Source organism: Pinus tabuliformis, chromosome 2_2, assembly GCF_031772625.1.
Source record: "Pinus tabuliformis cultivar Carrire ecotype Pingquan chromosome 2_2, CPIR1, whole genome shotgun sequence".
Taxonomy (NCBI): domain Eukaryota; kingdom Viridiplantae; phylum Streptophyta; class Pinopsida; order Pinales; family Pinaceae; genus Pinus; species Pinus tabuliformis.
In genome coordinates, this window is record NC_142300.1 from 934162561 (window position 1) to 934187632 (window position 25072).

The 25072-nt window shown below is 37.7% G+C and overlaps 2 long non-coding RNA genes across 2 annotated transcripts; both read right to left on the bottom strand.

Moving 5' to 3' along the window:
* Nucleotides 1-14102: 14102 nt before the first annotated feature.
* Nucleotides 14103-15241, bottom strand: LOC149196219 (uncharacterized). The gene is made up of 4 exons (XR_016254107.1): nucleotides 15167-15241; nucleotides 14586-15076; nucleotides 14347-14445; nucleotides 14103-14206 (listed from the first exon to the last, which is right to left on the bottom strand). It is a non-coding gene; the product is annotated as an uncharacterized LOC149196219 (long non-coding RNA).
* Nucleotides 15242-20447: 5206 nt separating this feature from the next.
* LOC149196220 (uncharacterized) lies at nucleotides 20448-21651 on the bottom strand. Its single transcript, XR_016254108.1, has 4 exons — nucleotides 21570-21651; nucleotides 21290-21410; nucleotides 21019-21090; nucleotides 20448-20928 (listed from the first exon to the last, which is right to left on the bottom strand). It is a non-coding gene; the product is annotated as an uncharacterized LOC149196220 (long non-coding RNA).
* Between the last annotated feature and the right edge of the window lie 3421 nt (nucleotides 21652-25072).

Below are 25072 nucleotides of genomic sequence, written 5' to 3' on the forward strand. Positions count from 1 at the left end.
GCTTTGTGGGCAAGAGTACCCAAGCGGTGGGCTTTGCACCCAAAGTTGTGGGTGTGAATCCATGAGGATATTTAATGGCTTTGCACTTGGACATGATAGAGCACACTTAGAGGAGCAAGGGGTCACTTCAACCACTAAGAGAGCCCTTGTCATTGTAGAGAAATGAAATTTTTATACGTTATGAGTGGGTGAATTGTCTTAAAGATCAAGTCGGCCTTAGTTAAAGAGACCCTTCCGTAAGGGCTTGAAGTCACCCTAAGCGAAAAATATAAGTATGTGAGAGGAGATACCTCATTTCACACATCTAATGAGCGACATATCAAAGAATATAGCTCTAAACTAGTCGCAGATCAGACGGAGCTCAAACGAAGTGGATAAGGAGCATTTTTGTGTCTTTTTGAAACTGTTTTGAGGGCCAAGATTGATAAGCAAAAAACTGAAGGCTAAGAGGTGAACTTTGGGCAGATTTCGTTCATATTTGAGGGTTTTCTTTGTGTTTCAGGCCGCTAGTTCTCTGGGTTGATTGAAGGTCGAGAACATATCTTTTGGAGAGGGCAAAGAGGCCTATTAGCACGCCTAACCTAGGCCGAAATCAAAACAAGGGACACCACAGTTAGAAGACGTCTGAAGTGTCGGAAAACACAAGTTTTGTATCAGAATTTAGGGCTGACATGTGCCCTAACCAAAGCCCAGAAATTGCAAAAAAGTCAAGGTCAAGGCGAGCAGTAGAAGGTTGTAGAACAAAGTATGTCTGTCAATTCTTATTGATTTGTTTGTTAGTAGATGGTTTTCCTAGTTTGGACACAGTTTGAATGGTGTCTAAAGGATTGTTTGCAGGGGAGCAGAAGGTGTCCTTATAACCCCAAATCTTTTGACAAGAAGAACTTTGACAGCTATAAAAAGGTCAGACTTTGAGAAGCCTAAGGGTTTGGTTCTTGGAGAAATAAGGGCAACCAAGTAGGCCTATGAATCATCACTAAGTTGATTGTTGGAGAAATATTTTCGACAGTCATAATGGGACCTCTTCCCATTATTGCCTTCTTGTATTGCTCCAATGAAGATCTTAGGGCATGGAGGGCGTCTAGGAGTTGTATACAAACAGAGTTGTAAACAACTCACAAGAAGACCCTATGTGTTGATTCGTTTGATGGACTAATGATTAGCTAGAGGGCAGTTGGTGAGCCATGTTCAATGACTTAAAGGAGCAAGATTCATTGATAGAGGCAGATGAAGTTGTGGAACGCTACATCAGCGAGTAGGTGAAGTGTTGTTTTCTCCACGATAGATTGGTTAATGAAGGACTGAAATCAAACCCTAATTTGTATTTCATGTATCAATGATTGTATGAGGGGTATGATCCTTGGTAGACGAGACCTAGACAGTTCTACTAAAATTTGTTAATATAACGAAGTTGGGTTGTTGAAAAATGGTAAAACTTTGCTAATTTATGTACATATTGATTTATTGTTGTATTTATTCCACTGTGAAAAGCAGTTTGTTGTGGCATTTCAGTTGGTCGTGTCATAGGTTCAAAGACCCTAACCTAGATACTCTAGTGCCATGGAAAATCAACATCTTCATTTCTATGGCACATTGTGTGGCGGTGTGCTTGTGATGTGGAGCGAGAAATCACATAAATTTAAACATACCATTTGATGTATATGTCAAACCACTAACCAAGTGGTACTACCGGAGAACCATGCTAGAAGGAGAAAACTTCAAGTAAACAAACATTAAAAACAATATTTTGTTGGAAAACAACATCACTCACCCATCCCTTGCGCTGCATCTACATTGCCTCTCTCCTCCCCTCGACCCTCCAAGACACTACAAATGTAGTCACTCACTACACAAAGTAATATTATATATGATATCATGAATAAACCACAAGATTTAATACCAAATACACAAAGCGATGTATTAAACATACACATACCTGCCTTCCCTTGGTAATATTATAGAAGCGAATAGAATAAATCACTTACAATTTGTAGAATGTCTTGCCCATCCTCTACCACATTTGTAGAATGTCTAAGGCATCTTCACCACTTCACCTTTGTAGATTGTACAATTGTAGCTCTTCACTACATAAAGAAGATCAATATAGTTGATTCTGAGAGCATAGATAACACATATAATAAATTGAATAGCAAGCAAATGGAGCCACAAATTAGCAAAATATATTTTAAATTGAAGCGCATTGCACATAGGTATGTTGACTCACCCTCATGTATGAACAATAACCTCAACTTTTCATGTTTTCTTCCTTCGTTTCCTTTTCCACACCCAACAAATGAAACCGAGACAGAATTACAAAGAACATGAACCAAAAAAAAAGGAAAACAAGTACAACAAACCCAATAAACGAAACCAAGTTAGAAGTACAAAAAACGAGAAAAAAAAAGATGAAACAAAGAAAAACAATTACAACACAAAGCATGGCCATGCTCAAACTCAACAAAACAAAACATGCAAACAAGAACAAAAAAATGCAAACATCCCCTCTGCACATCACCTCTCTTGTAATGTGCCCTCCTCCGCTAGAAGGAAAAAAAGTCACTGAATAAGGTTAAAACACGCACAGTCAGTGATGGTAAATATATTTCGAAACCAATAATTATTCATAATAGGAAACAAACATTCGCTAGAGTTTGTTTTATAACAATGAACACTCTCTTTTGTATTCCACTTTCTCGTGCGGATCAGAACAAGTCATCTACAGAAGATACAAAATAGGATCTTAGAATTGTTATATAAATTAAGCTAGAGATTTGAATGCAATTATTAATCATAATAAGAAACACACCTCACTTGGAGTTTTTTATATAAAAAGAGAGGCCATTTTGTATTTTATGTGTTCATGCTCACTGGACAAGTATTCTGCAATAAATACACAATAAAATATTAAATTTCTAATAAAAGTTAAACTAAAGAGTTTGGAGGCATGAACTTGGCTTGCAACTTTGAGTCCAGTTATGTTCCATGCTATATCACAAAAAAATATAAATTATCAAAAAAAATATTAATTTTCTAAAGTGGATGTACATCTACTAGGAATAATACAAACAAAGCTTTTATACCATAGGGTCCACAAGGCGATAGTGTTGTATGTTAGCACGATGGTTGATTGGTTGAAGGGTCGGTATGCTTGCTCGCTCAACATTATCCTCCTCTACTATAGGGCATGCACTGTGGGGGCTGTTTGTGTCATGTGGAGCAAAAAAAATGCAAATTTAAAGATACCATGTGATGTAGATGTCAATCAACTAATTGAGTAATACAACCCAAGAACCATGCTTGAAGGAGAAATAGTAGTGCAAAGAAATAATAAAAATACTCTTTTATTGGAAAACTACGACTCACCCATCCTCTATGCTGCATTAGCATTGCTTAAATTATATTCTCCACTCGACCATTCCAGACACTACGATTGTAGTCACTTACTGCACAAAATAATTTTGTATATGAAATCATCAATAAACCACAAAAGAAATTGAACAAAAAATATACAAAGAGATAAATTAATCATACACATACTTACTTGCTCTTCACTAATGTTATAGCAACAACAACCATGAACAATAATCCTTGAAAAGGTGAACCCAGGTATAACTTTTCTCTTTATTTTGTATCAAAGTTTTCAAAAAATCTCAAACCTCACACCCATTAACAAGATCATACTACCTTGAAGCCATGACCAACAGGTATAACTTTTATCTTTATTTTGTATCAAAGTTTTCGAAAAATCTCAAACCTCACACCCATTAACAAGATCTTTATTTTGTATCAAAGTTTTCGAAAAATCTCAAACCTCACACCCATTAACAAGATGATAATACCTTGAAGCCATGACAAAAGGATAAATCATCGTGCAAACGATATATATTAGGGTGGATTAAAGCACAATATTGTTATGTTGGAAAAAAATATGGCTCACCAATCGTTTGCGATGCGTTTGTAGAATCTCTAAGGTCTTTTCGCCACTTGACCTTCATAGACTATAGAAATGTCGTCGTTCACTACACAAAGAAAATCAATATAAATTGATTTGAGATCACATATAATAAATTGAAAAGCAACCAAATAGAGTCACGAATGAGGAAAAGATAATTGGGAGTGAAATGCATTGCATATAGTCAAGGTGATTCACCTTCATTTATGAACGATAACCTCCATCTCATTTCTTTCATTTTCTCTCCCTACAAAGAAAACCAAGACCAAACTACAAGAAATGAGAAAACGAGTACAACACAAGGCATGGTCACTCTCAAACTCGAGAAAAACAAAATATGTAGACAACAACAAACAAAAACTTGGAAACTCCCCCCTTGCACATTATTTCTCTTGCAGTATCCTTCTCCTCTGCTAAAAAGAAAAAAAGTGGGGTGAATAAGGTTAAAATACAAACATAAATAGTAATGATTAGCATATTTCAAAACTGATAATTATTTATAATAGGAAACATACCTCCTAAAGAAGAAGTATCCTACTCTCCTCTACTAAAAAGAAAAAAACTGGGTGAATAAGGTTTAAATACAAACATAGATAGTAATGATAAGCATATTACAAAACTGATAATTATTTATAATAGGAAACATACCTCCTAAAGAACTTGTTATATAACGATATACACTATTTTGTATTCCATTTACTTCTCCTCACCAAAACAAGCCATCTACAAAAAAATATTAGAATCATTATAAAAATTATATTAGGGAGATGAATGTAATAATCAATCATAATATGAAATATACATGCCTTTGAGTTTTGTTACATAAAGGGGGATAATCCATATTGTATTTCACATATTCGCGCTCACTAGAATCACCCATTTGAAATGGATACAGAATAAACTATTAGCGTTCTAATAAAAGTTAAACTAGAGAATTGAAGGCAGGAATTTGTCATCAAACTTAAGTATAGTCCATTTATATTCCATGCCATATTGTGAAATATATAGATTTTCTAAATTATAAGTAATTCTACTAGGAATAATGCAATTAATGTTTTCATAAGAGAAATAATTCTTTTTGTGGAGGGATTTAAGCATATTTAAACATATTGAACAACAAAAATCCTAAGGGCCATAGGGAAATAGTGTTGTCTATTAGCACAATGGTCGATTTCTTGAAGGGTATGTATGCTTGCTTGCTCAACCTTACCATCCTTTGTTGAGATTTGTAGTTTGGGAGGTACTACAAACCCTAAGGTACAAGGTTGTGGAGGATTTGGACACACATGGACTCTTTGGGCAAGAGTACCCATGCTGTGAGTTTTGCACCCAAAATTGTGGTTGTGAGTCCATGAAGAGATTTGATGACTTGGCACTTGGACATGATAGAGCACCCTTAAAGGAGAAAGGGGTTGCTTCAACCACCAAGAGAGACCTTGTCATTATGGAGAAATGAATTTTTATATGTTTTGAGTGGCTGAAATGTCTTAAAGATCAAGTTTGACTTTGTTAAATAGACCCTTCATGAAAGGCTAGATGTCAGCCTAAGAGAAAGATATAAATTTGTGAGAGGAGAGACATCATTCCACCCATCCAAGGTGCAACACATCAAAGAATATACCTCTAAACTAGTTACAAATCAGAAGAAGCTCAAGGGAAGTAGAGAAGGAGCGTCTTTGTGTCTCCTTGAGACTGTTTTTGGGACAATATTGATAGGCAACAAGATGAGGGCTAAGCGGTGAATCATGGGAAGATTTTGTGGACGTTTGAGGATGTTTTCTTTGTATTTCAGGCCGCAAGTTCTCTGGGTTGATTGCAGGTGAATGACATATATATTAGGGAAGGTCGAGAGGCCTAGTAAGAGGCCTAACGTAGGCGGAAATCACAGCAGGGGATAACATAGTTAGAAGAAGCATGAAGTGAGGGAAAACACAAGGTTTGGAGAAGAATTTAGGGCTGACATGTGCCCTAACCACAACTCAAAAAATGCACAAAAGCCGTGGTCAAGGGGAGTAGCAGGAGGTTGCAAAACAAGGCATGTTTGTCCTCTTGTATTGATGTTGCTGCTAGTGGATGGTTGTCCTTGTTTGGACAGTGTTTGAAGGGCATTTGAAGGGTAGCAGAAGGTGTCCTTGTAACCCTAGATCAGTTTGACAAAGAATTCGACTGTTATAAGATGGGCAGACTTTGAGAAGCCTAGGGTTTTGGTTCTTGGAGAAATAAGGGCAACCAAGTAGGCTTATGAATCATCCCTAAGTTGATTGTTGGAGAAGGACTTTCAACAGTCAGAGTGGGCAACCCTCCATGCCCTAAGATTGTCTTACTTGGAGCAGCACAGGAATGCAATAGTGGAAAGAAGTCCCAAAGAGATGAGAACCAAGCAGTGGGCAGTTTAGGAATTGTCCACAAACGAAGTTGTGAACAAGTCACAATAAGACACTATGTGTTGATTCAATGATGGACTAATGATCAGCTAAAGGGCACTTGGTGAGTCATGTCTAGTGCCCTAAAGGAGAAGGATTCAGTGAATCAGAGTGTGCACAACGAAGCAACTTAGAGAGAGCTGAGATTGTCTAGATCATGGGGTAGAGGATTCAGTTGAAGACATGGCGGTGTGATCTTGACTAGCTTGGCAATGGGATTGGCTGGGAGTTCTCGAGAATTGGTACTGAACCTGGTGAACAACAGTTTGTTGTATGGAAGGTTGTTGAACATGGACTTCCTTTGACTTCCCATGGATCGTTGTGACAACTCGAGGATTGCTTTAGCATATATGAGATTGGCATGGACAAGATTGTTTCATGTGATGGACAGGATGGTGGCAGGCTAGTTTCTTCATTGGATCATGATGTTGCATATTCGATATTGGAGGGATGTGCATGTGTTGTGTTTGACCAAGGAGTTTGAGTGCTTGCATGACTGAGTTGTAGTGATGGTGGCCCGTGTTTGACCATAGCTCGGATTGACCCTGTAGGAAACGAGATCAATAACAGTATGAGTCAGTGGAGACCATGTAGACTCAGAAGGAGCGACCCTATGGAAGTTTCAGATCTTCAAGTTCTATAGATGGTGACGAGTAACTTCCTAGTGTTGGAAGTACCTCCCTCGCTAAGGAGTGTTGAGATTTTTAGCTTGGGGGGTACTCCAGACTCTAGGGTACAGGGTTGTTAAAGATTTGTACCCACATGGGCTTTGTGGGCAAGAGTAACCAAACAGTGGGCTTTACACCCAAAGTTGTGGGTGTAATCCATGAGGAGATTTAATGACTTTGCACTTGGACATGATAGAGCACACTTAGAGGAGCAAGGGGTCGCTTCAACCACATTTGTAGAATGTCTAAGGCATCTTCACCACTTCACCTTTGTAGATTGTACAATTGTAGCTCTTCACTACATAAAGAAGATCAATATAGTTGATTATGAGAGCATAGATAAAGCATATAATAAATTGAATAGCAAACAAATGGAGCCACAGATTAGCAAAATATACTTTTAATTGAAGCGCATTGCATATAGGTATGTTGACTCACCCTCATTTACGAACAATTACCTCGACTTTTCTTGTTTGCTTCCTTCGTTTCCTTTTCCACACCCAACAAATGAAACCAAGACCAAATTGCAAAGAACATGAACAAAAAAAAAGGAAAACGAGTACAACAAAGCCAATAAACGAAACCAAGATAGAAGTATAAAAAACGAGAAAAAAAAAGATGAAACAAAGAAAAACAATTACAACACAAAGCATGGCCATGCTCAAACTCAACAAAACAAAACATGCAAATAAGAACCAAAAAAAAAAATGCAAATATCCCCTTTGCTCATCACCTCTCCTGTAATGTGCCCTCCTCTGCTAGAAGGAAAAGAAGTCATTGAATAAGGTTAAAACACACACAGTCAGTATTGGTAAGCATATTTCAAAACCAATAATTATTCATAATAGGAAACATACCTTCCCTAGAGTTTGTTTTATAACAATGAACCCTCTCTTTTGTATTCCACTTCCTCATCCTGATCAGAACAAGTCATCTACAGAAGATACAAAATAAGATCTTAGAATTGTTATATATATTAAGCTAGAGATTTGAATGCAATTATCAACCATAATAAGAAACACACCTCTTTAAGTTTGTTAAATAAAAAGAGAGGTCATTTTGTATGTCATGTGTTCATGCTCACTGGACAAGTATTCTGCAATCAATACACAATAAAATATTAAATTTCTAATAAAAGTTAAACTAGAGAGTTTGGAGGCATGAACTTGTCTTGCAACTTCACGTCCAGTTATATTCCATGCTATATCACAAAAATATAAATTTTCTAAAGCATATGTACTTCTACTAGGAATAATACAAACAATGCTTTCACACCATAGGGTCCACAAGGCGATCATGTTGTATGTTAGCACGATGGTTGATTGGTTGAAGGGTTGGTATGCTTGCTCGCTCAGCATTACCCACCTCTACTATAGGTCATGCATTGTGGGGGTGTCAGTCATGTGGAGCAAATAAAATGCAAATTTAAAGATACCATGTGATGTATATGTTAATCAACTAATTGAGTAATACAACCCAACAAGCATGCTCGAAGGACAAATAGTAGTTCAAACAAATAATAAAAATACTATTTTGTTGGAAGATTACGACTGACCCATCCTCTATGCTGCATTAGCATCGCTTAAACTATCTTCTCCACTCGACCATCCCAGACACTAGGATTGTAGTCACTTACTGCACAAAGTAATTTTGTATATGAAATCATCAATAAACCACAGGAAAAATTGAATGAAAAATATACAAAGACATAAATTAATCATACATATACCTACTCGCTCTTCACTAATCTTATAGGAACAACAACCATGAACAATAAGCCCTGAAAGTGTGAACCCAGGTATAACTTTTCTCCTTATTTTGTATCAAAGTTTTCAAAAAATATCAAACATCACACCCATTAACAAGATCATACTACATTGAAGCCATGACAAAAGGATAAATCATCGTGCAAATGACATATATTACAGTGGATTAAAGCGCAATATTATTATGTTGGAAAAAAATATGGCTCACCAATCATTTGCGATGCGTTTGTAGAATCTCTAAGTTCTTTTCGCCACTTGACCTTCATATACTATAGAACTGTAGTCGTTCACTACACAAAGAAAATCAATATAAATTGATTTGAGACCACATATAACACATAAAATAAATTGAAAAGGAAGCAAATAGAGTCACGAATGAGGAAAAGATAATTGTGAGTGAAGTGCATTGCGTAGAGTTAAGGTGACTCACCTTCATTTATGAACGATAACCTCCATCTCATTTCTTTCATTTTCTCTCCCTACAAACAAAACCAACACCAAACTACAAGAAATGAGAAAACGAGAACAACACAAGGCCTGGTCACTCTCAAACTCGACAAAAACAAAATATGTAGACAACAACAAACAAAAACTTGGAAACTCCCCCCTTCACATTATTTCTATTGCAGTGTCCTCTCCTCTGCTGTAAAGAAAAAAAGTGGGGTGAATAAGGTTGAAATACAAACATAGATAGTAATGATAAGCATATTTCAAAACCGATAATTATTTAAACTTGGAAACATACCTCCTAAAGAAACAGTGTCCTCTCCTCTACTAAAAAGAAAAAAAGTGGGATGAATAAGGTTAAAATACAAACATAGATAGTAATGATAAGCTTATTTCAAAACCGATAATTATTTATAATAGGAAACATACCTCCTAAATAACTTGTTATATAACGATTGACACTATTTTGTATTCCATTTACTTCTGCTCACAAAAACAAGCCATCTACAAAAAATATGTAATAAAATATTAGAATCATTATAAAAATTATATTAGAGAGTTGAATATAATAATCAATTATAATATGAAACATACATGCCTTTGAGTTTTGTTATATATAGGGGGATAATCCATATTGTATTTCACATATCCGCGCTCACTGGAATCACCCATCTGAAATGGATACACAATAAACTATTAGCATTCTAACAAAAGTTAAGCTAGAGAACTGAAGGCAGGAATTTGTCATCCAACTTAAGTACAATCCATTTATATTCCACGCTATATCGCGAAATACATAAATTTTCTAAATTAGAAGTAATTCTATTAGGAATAATGCAATTAATGTTGTCATAAGAGAAATAATTCCTTTTGTAGAGGGATTTAAGCATATTTAAACGTATTGAACACCTAAAATCCTAGGGGCCACAGGGCAATAGTGTTGTCTATTAGCACAATGGTTGATTTCTTGAAGGGTATATATGCAATAGTGTTGTCTATTAGCACAATGGTTGATTTGTCGAAGGGTATGTATGCTTGCTTGCTCAACATTACCATCCTTTGTTGAGATTTGTAGTTTGGGAGGTACTCCAAACCCTAAGGTACAAGGTTGTGGAGGATTTGGACACACATGGACTCTGTGGACAAGAGTACCCAAGTTGTGGGTTTTGCACCCAAAATTGTGGTTGTGAGTCCATGAAGAGATATGAAGAGATTTGATGACTTGGCACTTGGACATGATAGAGCACCCTTAAAGGAGAATGGGGTTGCTTCAACCACCAAGAGAGTCCTTGTCATTGTGGAGAAATGAATTTTTATATGTTTTGAGTGGGTGAAATGTCTTAAAGATCAATTTTGACTTTGTTAAAGAGACCCTTCATGAAAGGCTAGATGTCAGCCTAAGAGAAAGATATAAATATGTGAGAGGAGAGACATCATTCCACCCATCCAAGGAGCAACACATCAAAGAATATACCTCTGAACTAGTTGCAGATCAGAAGGAGCTCAAGGGAAGTAGAGAAGGAGTATTTTGTGTGTTCTTGAGACTTTTTTTTGGCCGATATTGATAGGCAACAGGCCGAGGGCTAAGAGGGGAATTATGGGAAGATTTTGTGGACATTTGAGGAGGTTTTTCTCTGTATTTCGGGTTGCAGGTTCTCTGGGTTGATTGCAGGTCAATGACATATATATTAGGGAAGGCCGAGAGGCCTAGTAAGAGGCCTAGCATAGGCGGCAATCAAAGCAGGGGATAGCATAGTTAGAAGAGGCCAGAAGTGAGGGAAAACACAAGGTTTGGAGAAGAATTTAGGGTTGACATGTGCCCTAACCACAACTTAGAAAATACTAAATGCACAAAAGCCGAGGTGAAGGCGAGCAGCAGGAGGTTGCAGAACAAGGTATGTTTGTCCTCTTGTATTAATGTTGTTGCTAGTGGATGGTTGTCCTTGTTTGGTCAGAGTTTGAAGGGCATCTGAAAGACGGTTTGAAGGGTAGAAGAAGGTGTCCTTGGAACCCTAGATCAGTTTGACAATGAATTCGACTACTATAAGAAGGGCAGTCTTTGAGAAGCCTAGGGGTTTGGTACTTGGAGAAATAAGGGCAACCAAGTAGGCTTATGAATAATCCCTAAGTTGATTGTTGGCGAAGGACTTTTAACAGTCAGAGTGGGCAACCCTCCATGCCCTAAGATTGTCTTCGTTGGAGCAGCACAAGAAGGAAATAGTGGAAAGAAGTCCCAAAGATGAAGAGCAGCAGTGAGGAGTTTAGGAATTGTCCACAAACGAAGTTGTGAACAACTCACAATAAGACACTATGTGTTGATTCAATGATGGACTAATGATCAACTAAAGGGCACTTGGTGAGTCGTCTTTAGTGCCCTAAAGGAGCAAGATTAAGTGAATCAGAGTTCGCACGACAAAGCAACTTAGAGAGAGCTGAGATTGTCTAGATCATGGGGCAGAGGATTCAGTTGAAGACATGGAGGTGTGGTCTTGACTAGCTTGGCAATGAGATTGGCTTGGAGTTCTCGTGGATTGGTAGTGAGCCTAGTGAACAACAATTTGTTGTATGGCAAGTTGTTGATCATGGACTTCCTTTGACTTGCCATGGATCGTCGGGACAACTCGAGGAGTACTTTAGCATATATGAGATTGGCATGGACAAGATTGCTTCGTGTGATAGACAGGATGGTGGCAGGCTAGTTTCTTCATCGGATCGTGATGTTGCATATCCGATATTGGAGGGATGTGCACGTGTTGTGTTTGACCTGGGAGTATGAGTGCTTGCAGGATTGAGTTGTAGTGATGGTGGCCCGTGTTTGACCGTAGCTCGGACAGACCTTGTAGGAAACGAGATCAATAGCAATGTGAGCCAGTGGAGACCATGTAGACTCAGAAGGAGTCTAGCTTAAGAGGGAGTGACCCTATGGAAGCTTCAGATCTTCAGGTTCTGTAGATGGTGACGAGTAACTTCCTAGTGTTGGAAGTACCTTCGTCGCTAAGGAGGAGTGTTGAGATTTGTAGCTTGGGGGGTACTCTAGACTCTAGGGTACAAGGTTGTTGAGGATTTGGAACCACATGGGCTTTGTGGGGAAGAGTACCCAAGCGGTGGGCTTTGCACCCAAAGTTTTGGGTGTGAATCCATGAGGATATTTAATGGCTTTGCACTTCGACATGATAGAACACACTTAGAGGAGCAAGGGGTCACTTCAACCACTAAGAGCGCCCTTGTCATTGTAGAGAAATGAAATTTTTATACGTTAGGAGTGGGTGAATTGTCTTAAAGATCAAGTCGGCCTTAGTTAAAGAGACCCTCCTTTAAGGGCTTGAAGTCACCCTAAGCGAAAAATATAAGTATGTGAGAGGAGATACCTCATTTCACACATCCAATGAGCGACATATCAAAGAATATAGCTCTGAACTAGTCGCAGATCAGACGGAGCTCAAACGAAGTGGATAAGGAGCATTTTTGTGTCTTTTTGAAACTGTTTTGAGGGCCAAGATTGCTAGGCACAAAACCTAAGGCTAAGAGGTGAACATTTGGCAGATTTCGTTCATATTTGAGGGTTTTCTTTGTGTTTCATGCCGCTAGTTCTCTGGGTTGATTGAAGGTAAGAACATATCTTCTGGGGAGGGCAAAGAGGCCTATTAGGACGCCTAACCTAGGTCGAAATCAGAACAAGGGACACCACAGTTAGAAGATGTCCGAAGTGACGGAAAACACAAGTTTTGTATCAGAATTTAGGACTGACATGTGCCCTAATCAAAGCTCAGAAATTGCAAAAAAGTCGAGGTCAAGGTGAGCAGCAGGTGGTTGTACAACAAGGTATGTCTGTCAATTCTTATTGATTTTTTTGTTAGTAGATGGTTTTCCAGTTTGGATAGAGTTTGAATGGCGTCTAAAGGATTGTTTGCAGGGGAGCAGACGGTGTCCTTACAACCCTAGATCTTTTTGACAACAAGAACTTTGACAGCTATAAGAAGGTCAGACTTTGAGAAGCCTAGGAGTTTGATTCTTGGAGAAATAAGGGCAACCAAGCAGGCCTATGAATCATCACTAAGTTGATTGTTGGAAAAATATTTTCGACAGTCATAATGGGTAGCTCTCCATGCCCTAAGATCTTCATTGTTGCAATACAAGAAGGCAATAATGGGAAGAGGTCCCAAAGAGTTTAATAGAAGCAATGGGCAGCCTACGAGTTGTATACAAACGGAGTTGTAAACAACTCACAAGAAGACCCTATGTGTTGATTCATTTGATGGACTAATGATTAGCTAGAAGGCAATTGGTGAGCCATGTTCAATGATTTAAAGGAGCAAGATTCATTGATAGAGGCAGATGAAGTTGTGGAACACTACATCAGTTAGTAGGTGAAGTGTATTTTTTCCATAGTAGATTGGTTAATGAAGGACTGATATCAAATCCCTAGTTTGTATTTCCTGTATCAGTGATTGTATGAGGCGCATGATCCTTGGTAGAGGAGGCCTAGACAGTTCTACTACAATTTGTTAATATAATGAAGTTGGATTGTTGATAAATGGTAAAAAGTTCCCTATTTATGTACATATTAATTTATTGTTGTAATTATTCCACTGTGCAAAGTAGTTTGTTGTGACATTTGAGTTGGTCGTGTCATAGATTCAAATACCCTAACCTAGATACTCTAGTGCCATGGAAAATCAACATCTTCATCTCTATGCCACATTGTGTCGGGGTGTGCGTGTGATGTGGAGCAAGAAATCATATAAATTTAAACATACCATTTGAAGTATATGTCAAACCACTAAGTGGTACTACCCGAGAACCACGCAAGAAGGAAAAAACTTCAAGTAAGCAAACAATAAAAACAATATTTTGATGGAAAACAACATCACTCACCCATCCTTTGCGATGCATCTACATTGCCTCTCTTCTCCCATCGACCCTCCAAGACACTACAATTGTAGTCACTCCCTACACAAAGTAATATTATATATGAGATCATGAATAAACCACGAGATTTAGTACCAAATACACAAAGCGATGTATTAAACATACACATACCTGCCCTCCCTTGGGTAATATTATAGAAGCGAATAGAATAAATCACTTACAATTTGTAGAATGTCTCGCCCATCCTCTACCACATTTGTAGAATGTCTAAGGCATCTTCACCACTTCACCTTTGTAGATTGTACAATTGTAGCTCTTCACTACATAAAGAAGATCAATATAGTTGATTCCGAGAGAATAGATAACGCATATAATAAATTGGATAGCAAAAAAATTGAGCCACAAATTAGCAAAATATACTTTAAATTGAAGCGCATTGCATATAGGTATATTGACTCACCCTCATTTATGAACAATAACCTCGACTTTTCTTGTTTGCTTCCTTCGTTTCCTTTTCCACACCCAACAAATGAAACCGAGACAGAATTACAAAGAACATGAACCAAAAAAAAGGAAAACGAGTACAACAAACCCAATAAACGAAACCAAGATAGAAGTACAAAAAACGAGAAAAAAAAGATGAAACAAAGAAAAACAATTACAACACAAAGCATGGCCATGCTCAAACTCAACAAAACAAAACATGCAAATAAGAACAAAAAAAATGCAAACATCCCCTCTGCACATCACCTCTCCTGTAATGTGCCCTCCTCCGCTAGAAGGAAAAGAAGTCACTGAATAAGGTTAAAACACACACAGTCAGTAATGGTAAGCATATTTCAAAACCAATAATTATTCATAATAGGAAACAAACCTTACCTAGAGTTTGTTTTATAACAATGAACACTCTCTTTTGTATTCCACTTTCTCATGCTGATCAGAACAAGTCATCTACAGAAGATACAAAATAAGATCTTAGAATTGTTATATAAATTAAGCTAGAGATTTGAACGCAATTATTAATCATAATAAGAAACACACCTCTCTTTGAGTTTGTTATATAAAAAGAGAGGCCATTTTGTATTTCATGTGTTCATGCTCACTGGACAATGTTTCTGCAATAAATACACAATAAAATATTAAATTTCAAATAAAGGTTAAACTAGAGATATTGGAGGCATAAACTTGGCTTGCAACTTCGAGTCGAGTTATATTCCATGCTATATCACAAAAAAATATAAATTATCAAAAAAAATATTAATTTTCTAAAGTAGATGTACATCTACTAAGAATAATACAAACAATGCTTTTATACCATAGGGTCCACAAGGCAATAGTATTGTATGTTAGCACGATGGTTGATTGGTTGAAGGGTTGATATGCTTGCTCGCTCAACATTACCCTCCTCTACTATAAGGCATGCACTGTGGGGGGTGTTTGTGTCATGTGGAGCAAATAAAATGCAAATTTAAAGATACCATGTGATGTATATGTATATCAACTAATTTAGTAATACAACCTAAGAACCATGCTCGAAGGAGAAATAGTAGTGCAAAGAAATAATAAAAATACTATTTTATTGCAAAACTACGACTCACCCATCCTCTATGTTGCATTAGCATTGCTTAAACTATCTTCTCCACTCGACCATCCCAGACACTACGATTGTAGTCACTTACTGCACAAAATAATTTTTTATATGAAATCATGAATAAACCACAAAAGAAATTGAATAAAAAATATATAGAGAGATAAATTAATCATACAAATACCTACTCGCTCTTCACTAATGTTATAGCAACAACAACCATGAACAATAAGCCCTGAAAAGGTGAACCCAGGTATAACTTTTCTCTTTATTTTGTATCAAAGTTTTCAAAAAATCTCAAACCTCACACCCATTAACAAGATCATACTACCTTGAAGCCATGACAAAAGGATAAATCATCATGCAAACGACATATATTATGGTGGATTAAAGCACAATATTATTATGTTGGAAAAAAATATGGCTCACCAATCGTTTGCGATGCGTTTGTAGAATCTCTAAGGTCTTTTCGCCACTTGACCTTCATAGACTATAGAACTGTAGTCGTTCACTACACGAAGAAAATCAATATAAATTGATATGAGATCACATATAACACATATAATAAATTGAAAAGAAGCAAATAGAGTCACGAATGAGGAAAAGGTAATTGTGAGTGAAATGCATTGCATATAGTTAAGGTGATTCACCTCCATCTCATTTCTTTCATTTTCTCTCCCTACAAACAAAACCAAGACCAAACAACAAGAAATGAGAAAACGAGTACAACACAAGGCATGACCAAAGTTAAACTAGAGAATTGAAGGCAAGAATTTGTCATCCAACTTAAGTATAGTCCTTTTATATTCCATGCTATATCGCAAAATATAAATTTTCTAAATTAGAAGTAATTCTACTAGGAATAATGCAATTAATGTTGTCATAAGAGAAATAATTCTTTTTGTAGAGGGATTTAAGCATATTTAAACATATTGAACACCTAAAATCCTAGGGGCCACAGGGCAATAGTGTTGTCTATTAGCACAATGGTCGATTTTTTGAAGGGTATGTATGCTCGCTTGCTCAGCCTTACCATCCTTTGTTGAGATTTGTAGCTTGGGAGGTACTCCAAACCCTAAGGTACAAGGTTGTGGAGGATTTGGACACACATGGACTTGGTGGGCAAGAGTACCCAAGCTGTGAATTTTACACCCAAAATTGTGGTTGTGAGTCCATGAAGAGATTTGATGAATTGTCACTTCGACATGATAGAGCACCCTTAAAGGAGAAAGGGGTTGCTTCAACCACCAAGAGAGACCTTGTCATTATGGAGAAATGAATTTTTATATGTTTTGAGTGGGTGAAATGTCTTAAAGATCAAGTCTGACTTTGTTAAAGAAACCCTTCATGAAAGGCTAGATGTCAGCCTAAGAGAAAGATATAAATTTGGGAGAGGAGAGACATCATTCCACCCATCCAAGGAGCAACACATCAAATAATATACCTCTGAACTAGTTGCAGATCAGAAGAAGCTCAAGGGAAGTAGAGAAGGAGCATTTTTGTGTCTTCTTGAGACTGTTTTTGGGACAATATTGATAGGCAACAAGACGAGCGCTAAGTGGTGAATCATGGGAGTATTTTGTGGACGTTTGAGGATGTTTTTCTTTGTATTTCAAGCCGCAAGTTCTCTGGGTTGATTGCAGGTGAATGACATATATATTAGGGAAGGTCGAGAGGCCTAGTAAGAGGCCTAACGTTGGCGGCAATCACAGCAGGGGATAACATAGTTAGAAGAGGCCCGAAGTGAGGGAAAACACAAGGTTTGGAGAAGAATTTAAGGCTGACATGTGCCCTAACCATAACTCAGAAAATGCACAAAAGCCGAGGTCAAGAGGAGCAGTGGGAGGTTGTAGAACAAGGTATGTTTGTCTTCTTGTACTGATGTTGTTGCTAGTGGATGGTTTTCCTTGTTTGGACAGAGTTTGAAGGGCATTTGAAGGGTAGCAGAAGGTGTCCTTGCAACCCTAAATCAATTTGACAAGGAATTCGACTATTATAAGATGGGCAGACTTTGAGAAGCCTAGGGGTTTGGTTCTTTGAGAAATAAGGGCAACCTAGTAAGCTTATGAATCATCTCTAAGTTGATTGTTGGAGAAGGACTTTCAACAATCAGAGTGGGCAACCCTTCATTCCCTAAGATTGTCTTAGTTGGTGCAGCACAGGAAGGCGATAGTGGAAAGAAGTCCCAAAGAGATGAGGAGCAGTAATGGGCAGTTTAGGAATTGTCCACAAACGAAGTTGTGAACAACTCACAATAAGACACTATGTGTTGATTCAATGATGGACTAATGATTAGCTAAAGGGCACTTCGTGAGTCGTGTTTAATGCGATAAAGGAGGAGGATTCAGTGAATCAAAGTGTGCACAACGAAGCAACTTAGAGAGAGTTGAGATTGTCTAGATCATGGGGCAGAGGGTTCAGTTGAAGACATGGACGATGGCAGGCTAGTTTCTTCATTGGATCGTGATGTTGCATATCTGATATTGGAGGGATGTGCATGTGTTGTGTTTCACCCGAGAGTATGAGTGCTCGCAGGACAAAGTTGTAGTGATGGTGGCCCGTGCTTGACCGTAGCTCGAACTGACCTTGTAGGACACGAGATCAATAATAGTTTGAGTCAGTGGAGACCATGTAGACTCAGAAGGAGTCTAGCTTAAGAGGGAGCGAACCTATGGAAGTTTCAGATCTTCAGGTTCTGTAGATGGTGACGAGTAACTTCCTAGTGTTGGAAGTACCTCCCTCGCTAAGGAGTGTTGAGATTTGTAGCTTGGGGGGTACTCCAGACTCTAGGGTACAGGGTTGTTAAGGATTTGCACCCACATGGGATTTGTGGGCAAGAGTACCCAAGCAGTGGGCTTTGCACCCAAAGTTGCGGGTGTGAATCCATGAGGAGATTTAATGACTTTGCACTTGGACATGATAGAGCACACTTAGAGGAGCAAGGGGTCGCTTCAACCACTAAGAGAGCCCTTGTCATTGTAGAGAAATGAATTTTTATATGTTTTGAGTGGGTGAATTGTCTTAAAGATCAAGTCGGCCTTAGTTAAACAGACCCTTATTTAAGGGCTAGATGTCACACTAAGCGAAAAATATAAGTATGTGAGAGGAGAGACCTAATTTCACACATCCAATGAGCGACATATCAAAGAATATACCTCTCAACTAGCCACAAATCAGACGAAGCTCAAACGAAGTGGATAAAGAGCATTTTTGTGTCTTCTTGAAATTGTTTTGAGGGCCAACATTGATAGGCAACAAACCGAGGGCTAAGAGGTGAATTTTTGGCAGATTTCGTTCATATTTGAGGGTTTTCTCTATGTTTCAGCCCGCTGGTTCTTTGGGTTGATTGAAGGTGGAGAACATATCTTTTGGGGAGGACAGAGAGGCCTATTAGGACTCCTAACCTAGGCCGAAATCACAACAAGGGATACCGCAGTTAGAACATGTCTAAAGTTAGGGAAAACACAAGTTTTGGATCAGTATTTAGGGCTGACATGTGCCCTAACCAAAGCTCAAAAATTGCAAAATAGTTGAGGTCAAGGTGAGCAGCAGGAGGTTGTAAGACAAGGTATGTATGTCCTCTCTTATTGATGTTGTTTGCTAGTAGATGGTTTTCCTAATTTTGACATAGTTTGAATGGCGTTTAAAGCAATGTTTGGAGGGGAGCAGAAGGTGTCCTTACAACCCTAGATCAGTTTGACAAGAAGAACTTTGACAGTTGTAAGAAGGGCAGACTTGAAAAAGCCCAAGGGATTTTTTCTTAGATAAATGAGACCAACCAAGTAGGCTTATGAATCATCACTAAGTTGATTGTTGGAGAAAGATTTTTAACAATCATAATGGGTAGCTCTCCATGCCCTAAGATCTTCATTGGAGCAACATAAGAAGACAATAATGGGAAGAGGTCCCAAAGAGCTGAATAAAAGCAGTGGTCAGTCTAGGAGTTGTTTACAAACGAAGTTGCAAAAAACTCACAAGAATACCCTATGTGTTGATTCGTTTCATGGACTAATGATCAGCTAGAGGGCAATTGGTCAGCCATGTTCAATGACTTAAAGGAGCAAGATTCATTGATAGAGGCAGATGAAGTTATGGAACGCTACATCAGCGAGTAGGTGAAGTGTTGTTTTTCTCACGGTATATTGGTTAATAAAGGACTGACATCAAACCCTAGTTTGTATTTCCTATATCAGTGATTGTATGAGGGCCACGATCCTTGGTACAAACAATAATAACAATATTTTGTTGGAAAACAACATCACTCACCCATCCTTTGCGCTGCATCTACATTGCCTATCTTCTCCCCTCGACCCTCCAAGACACTACAATTGTAGTCACTCACTAAACAAAGTAATATTATATATGAGATCATGAATACACCACGAGATTTAATACCAAATACACAAAGCGATGTATTAAACATACACATACTTGCCCTCCCTTGGGTAATATTATAGAAGCGAATAGAATAAATCACTTACAATTTGTAGAGTATCTCACCCATCCTCTACAACATTTGTAGAATGTCTAAGGCATCTTCACCACTTCACCTTTGTAGATTGTACAATTGTAGCTCTTCACTACATAAAGAAGATCAATATAGTTGATTCTGAGAGCATAGATAAAGCATATAATAAATTGAATAGCAAACTAATGGAGCCACAAATTAGCAAAACATAATTTTAATTGAAGCGCATTTCATATAGGTATGTTGACTCACCCTCCTTTACGAACAATAACCTCGACTTTTCTTGTTTGCTTCCTCCGTTTCCTTTTCCACGCCCAACAAATGAAACCAAGACCAAATTACAAAGAACATGAACCAAAAAAAAAAGGAAAACGAGTACAACAAACCCAATAAACGAAACCAGGATAGAAGTACAAAAAACGAGAAAAAAAAAGATGAAACAAAGAAAAACAATTACAACACAAAGCATGGCCATGCTCAAACTCAACAAAACAAAACATGCAAATAAGAACAAAAAAAAATGCAAACATACGCTTTGCACATCACCTCTCCTGTAATGTGCCCTCCTCTGCTAGAAGGAAAAGAAGTCACTGAATAAGGTTAAAACACAAACAGTCAGTAATGGTAAGCATATTTCAAAACCAATAATTATTCATAATAGGAAACAAACCTTCCCTAGAGTTTGTTTTATAACAATGAACACTCTCTCTTGTATTCCACTTCCTCATGCTGATCAGAACAAGTCATCTACAGAAGATACAAAATAAGATCTTAGAATTGTTATATAAATTAAGCTAGAGATTTGAATGCAATTATTAACCATAATAAGAAACACACCTCTTTGAGTTTGTTATATAAAAAGAGAGGTCATTTTGTATTTCATGTGTTCATGCTCACCAGACAAGTATTCTGCAATAGATACACAATAAAAGATTAAGTTCCTAATAAAAGTTAAACTAGAGAGTTTGGAGGCATGAACTTGGCTTGCAACTTCGCGTCCATTTATATTCCATGCTATATCACAAAAAAATATAAATTATCACAAAAATAGAGATTTTCTAAAGCAAATGTACTTCTACTAGGAATAAAACAAACAATGCTTTCATACCATAGGTTCCACAAGTTGATCGTGTTGTATGTTAGCACGATGGTTGATTGGTTGAAGGGTCGGTATGCTTGCTCGCTCAACATTACCCACCTCTACTATAGGTCATGCGTTGTGGGGGTGTCTGTCATGTGGAACAAATAAAATGCAAATTTAAAGATACCATGTGATGTATATGTCAATCAACTAATTGAGTAATACAACCCAACAACCATGCTCGAAGGAGAAATAGTAGTGCAAACAAATAATAAAAATACTATTTTATTGGAAGATTACAACTGACCCATCCTCTATGCTGCATTAGCATTGCTTAAAGTATCTTCTCCACTCGACCATTCGAGACACTATGACTGTAGTCACTTACTGCACAAAGTAATTTTGTATATGAAATCATGAATAAACCACAAGAAAAATTGAATGAAAAATATACAAAGAGATAAATTAATCATACTCATACCTACTCGCTCTTCACTAATGTTATAGCAACAACAACCATGAACAATAAGCTCTGAAGTGTGAACCCAGGTATAACTTTTCTCCTTATTTTGTATCAAAGTTTTCAAAAAATATCAAACCTCACACCCATTAACAAGATCATACTACCTTGAAGCCATGACAAAAGGATAAATCATTGTGCAAACGACATATATTACGGTGGATTAAAGCACAATATTATTATGTTGGAAAACAATATGGCTCACCAATCATTTGCGATGCATTTGTAGAATCTCTAAGGTCTTTTCGCCACTTGACCTTCATAGACTATAGAACTGTATTCCTTCACTACACAAAGAAAATCAATATAAATTGATTTGAGACCACATATAACACATAAAATAAATTGAAAAGCAAGCAAATAGAGTCACGAATGAGGAAAAGATAATTGTGAGTGAAGTGCATTGCGTAGAGTTAAGGTAACTCACCTTCATTTATGAACGATAACCTCCATCTCATTTCTTTCATTTTCTCTCCCTAAAAACAAAACCAACACCAAACTACAAGAAATGATAAAACGAGAACAACACAAGGCCTGGTCACTCTCAAACTTGACAAAAACAAAATATAAGGACAACAACAAATAAAAACTTGGAAACTCCCTCCTTAAACATTATTTCTATTGCAGTGTCCTCTCCTCTGCTGAAAAGAAAAAATGTGGGGTGAATAAGGTTAAAATACAAACATAGATAGTAATGATAAGCATATTTCAAAACCGATAATTATTTATAATAGGAAACATACCTCCTAAAGAACTTGTTATATAACGATTGACACTATTTTGTATTCCATTTACTTCTGCTCACAAAAACAAGCCATCTACAAAAAATATGTAATAAAATATTAGAATCATTATAAAAATTATATTAGAGAGTTGAATGTAATAATCAATCATAATATGAAACATACATGTCTTTGAGTTTTGTTATATACAGGGGGATAATCCATATTGTATTTCACATATCCGTGCTCACTGGAATCACCCATCTGAAATGGATACACAATAAACTATTAGCATTCTAATAAAAGTTAAACTAGAGAATTGAAGGCAGGAATTTGTCATCCAACTTAAGTACAGTCCATTTATATTCCATGCTATATCGCAAAATATATAAATTTTCTAAATTAGAAGTAATTCTACTAGGAATAATGCAATTAATGTTGTCATAAGAGAAATAATTCTTTTTGTAGAGGAATTTAAGCATATTTAAACATATTGAACACCTAAAATCCTAGGGGCCACAGGGCAATAGTGTTGTCTATTAGCACAATGGTTGATTTGTTGAAGGGTATGTATGCAATAGTGTTGTCTATTAGCACAATGGTTGATTTGTTGAACGGTATGTGCTTGCTTGCTCAACCTTACCATCCTTTGTTGAGATTTATAGTTTGGGAGTTACTCCAAACACTAAGGTACAAGGTTGTGCAGGATTTGGACACACATGGACTCTGTGGGTAAGAGTACCCAAGCTGTGGGTTTTGTACCCAAAATTGTGGTTGTGATTCCATGAAGAGATATTAAGAGATTTAATGACTTGGCACTTGGACATGATAGAGCACCCTTAAAGAAGAAAGGGGTTGCTTCAACCACCAAGAGACTCCTTGTCATTGTGGAGAAATGAATTTTTATATGTTTTGAGTGGGTGAAATGTCTTAAAGATCAATTCTGACTTTGTTAAAGAGACCGTTCATGAAAGGCTAGATGTGAGCCTAAGAGAAAGATATAAATATGTGAGAGGAGAGACATCATTCCACCCATCCAAGGAGAAACACATCAAAGAATATACCTCTGAACTAGTTGCAGATCGGAAGGAGCTCAAGGGAAGTAGAGAAGGAGTATTTTGTGTGTTCTTAAGACTATTTTTTGGCCAATATTGATAGGCAACAAGCCCAGGGCTAAGAGGGAAATTATGGGAAGATTTTGAGGACATTTGAGGAGGTTTTTCTCTGTATTTCGGTCTGCAGGTTCTCTGGGTTGATTGCAGGTGAATGACATATATATATGGGAAGGCCGAGAGGCCTAGTGAGAGGCCTCGCATAGGCGGCAATCACAGCAGGGGATAGCATAGTTAGAATAGGCCTGAAGTGAGGGAAAACACAAGGTTTGGAGAAGAATTTAGGGTTGACATGTGCCCTAACCAAACCTTAGAAAATACTAAATGCACAAAAGCCGATGTGAAGGGGAGCAGCAGGAGGTTGCAGAACAAGGTATGTTTGTCCTCTTGTATTAATGTTGTTGCTAGTGGATGGTTGTCCTTGTTTGGTCAGAGTTTGAAGGGCATATGAAGGACAATTTGAAGGGTAGAAGAAGGTGTCCTTGGAACCTTAGATCAGTTTGACAAGGACTTCGACTACTATAAGAAGGGCAGACTTTGAGAAGCCTAGGGGTTTGGTTCCTGGAGAAATAAGGGCAACCAAGTAGGCTTATGAGTAATCCCTAAGTTGATTGTTGGAGAAGAACTTTTAACAGTCAGAGTGGGCAACCCTCCATGCCCTAAGATTGTCTTCATTGGAGCAGCACGGGAAGGAAATAGTGGAAAGAAGTCCCAAAGAGATGAGAAGCAGCAGTGAGGAGTTTAGGAATTGTCCACAAACGAAGTTGTGAACAACTCACAATAAGACACTATGTGTTGATTCAATGATGGACTAATGATCAACTAAAGGGCACTTGGTGAGTCGTGTTTAGTGCCCTAAAGGGGCAAGATTTAGTGAATCAGAGTTCGCACGACGAAGCAACTTAGAGAGAGCTGAGATTGTCTAGATCATGGGGCAGAGGATTCAGTTGAAGACATGGAGGTGTGGTCTTGACTAGCTTAGAAATGAGATTGGCTTGGAGTTCTCGTGGATTGATAGTGAACCTGGTGAACAACAGTTTGTTGTATGGCAAGTTGTTTATCATGGACTTCCTTTGACTTGCCATGGATCGTTGGGACAACTCGAGGAGTGCTTGAGCATATATGAGATTAGCATGGACAAGATTGCTTCATGTGATAGACAGGATGGTGGCAGGCTAGTTTCTTCATCGGATCGTGACGTTGAATATCCGATATTGGAGGGATATGCACGTGTTGTGTTTGACATGAGAGTATGAGTGCTTGTAGGATTGAGTTGTAGTGATGGTGGCCCGTGTTTGACCGTAGCTCGGACAGACCTTGTATGAAACGAGATCAACAGGAGTATGAGCCAGTGGAGACCATGTAGGCTTAGAAGGAGTCTAGCTTAAGAGGCAGTGACCCTATGGAAGCTTCAGATCTTCAAGTTTTGTAGATGGTGACGAGTAACTTCCTAGTG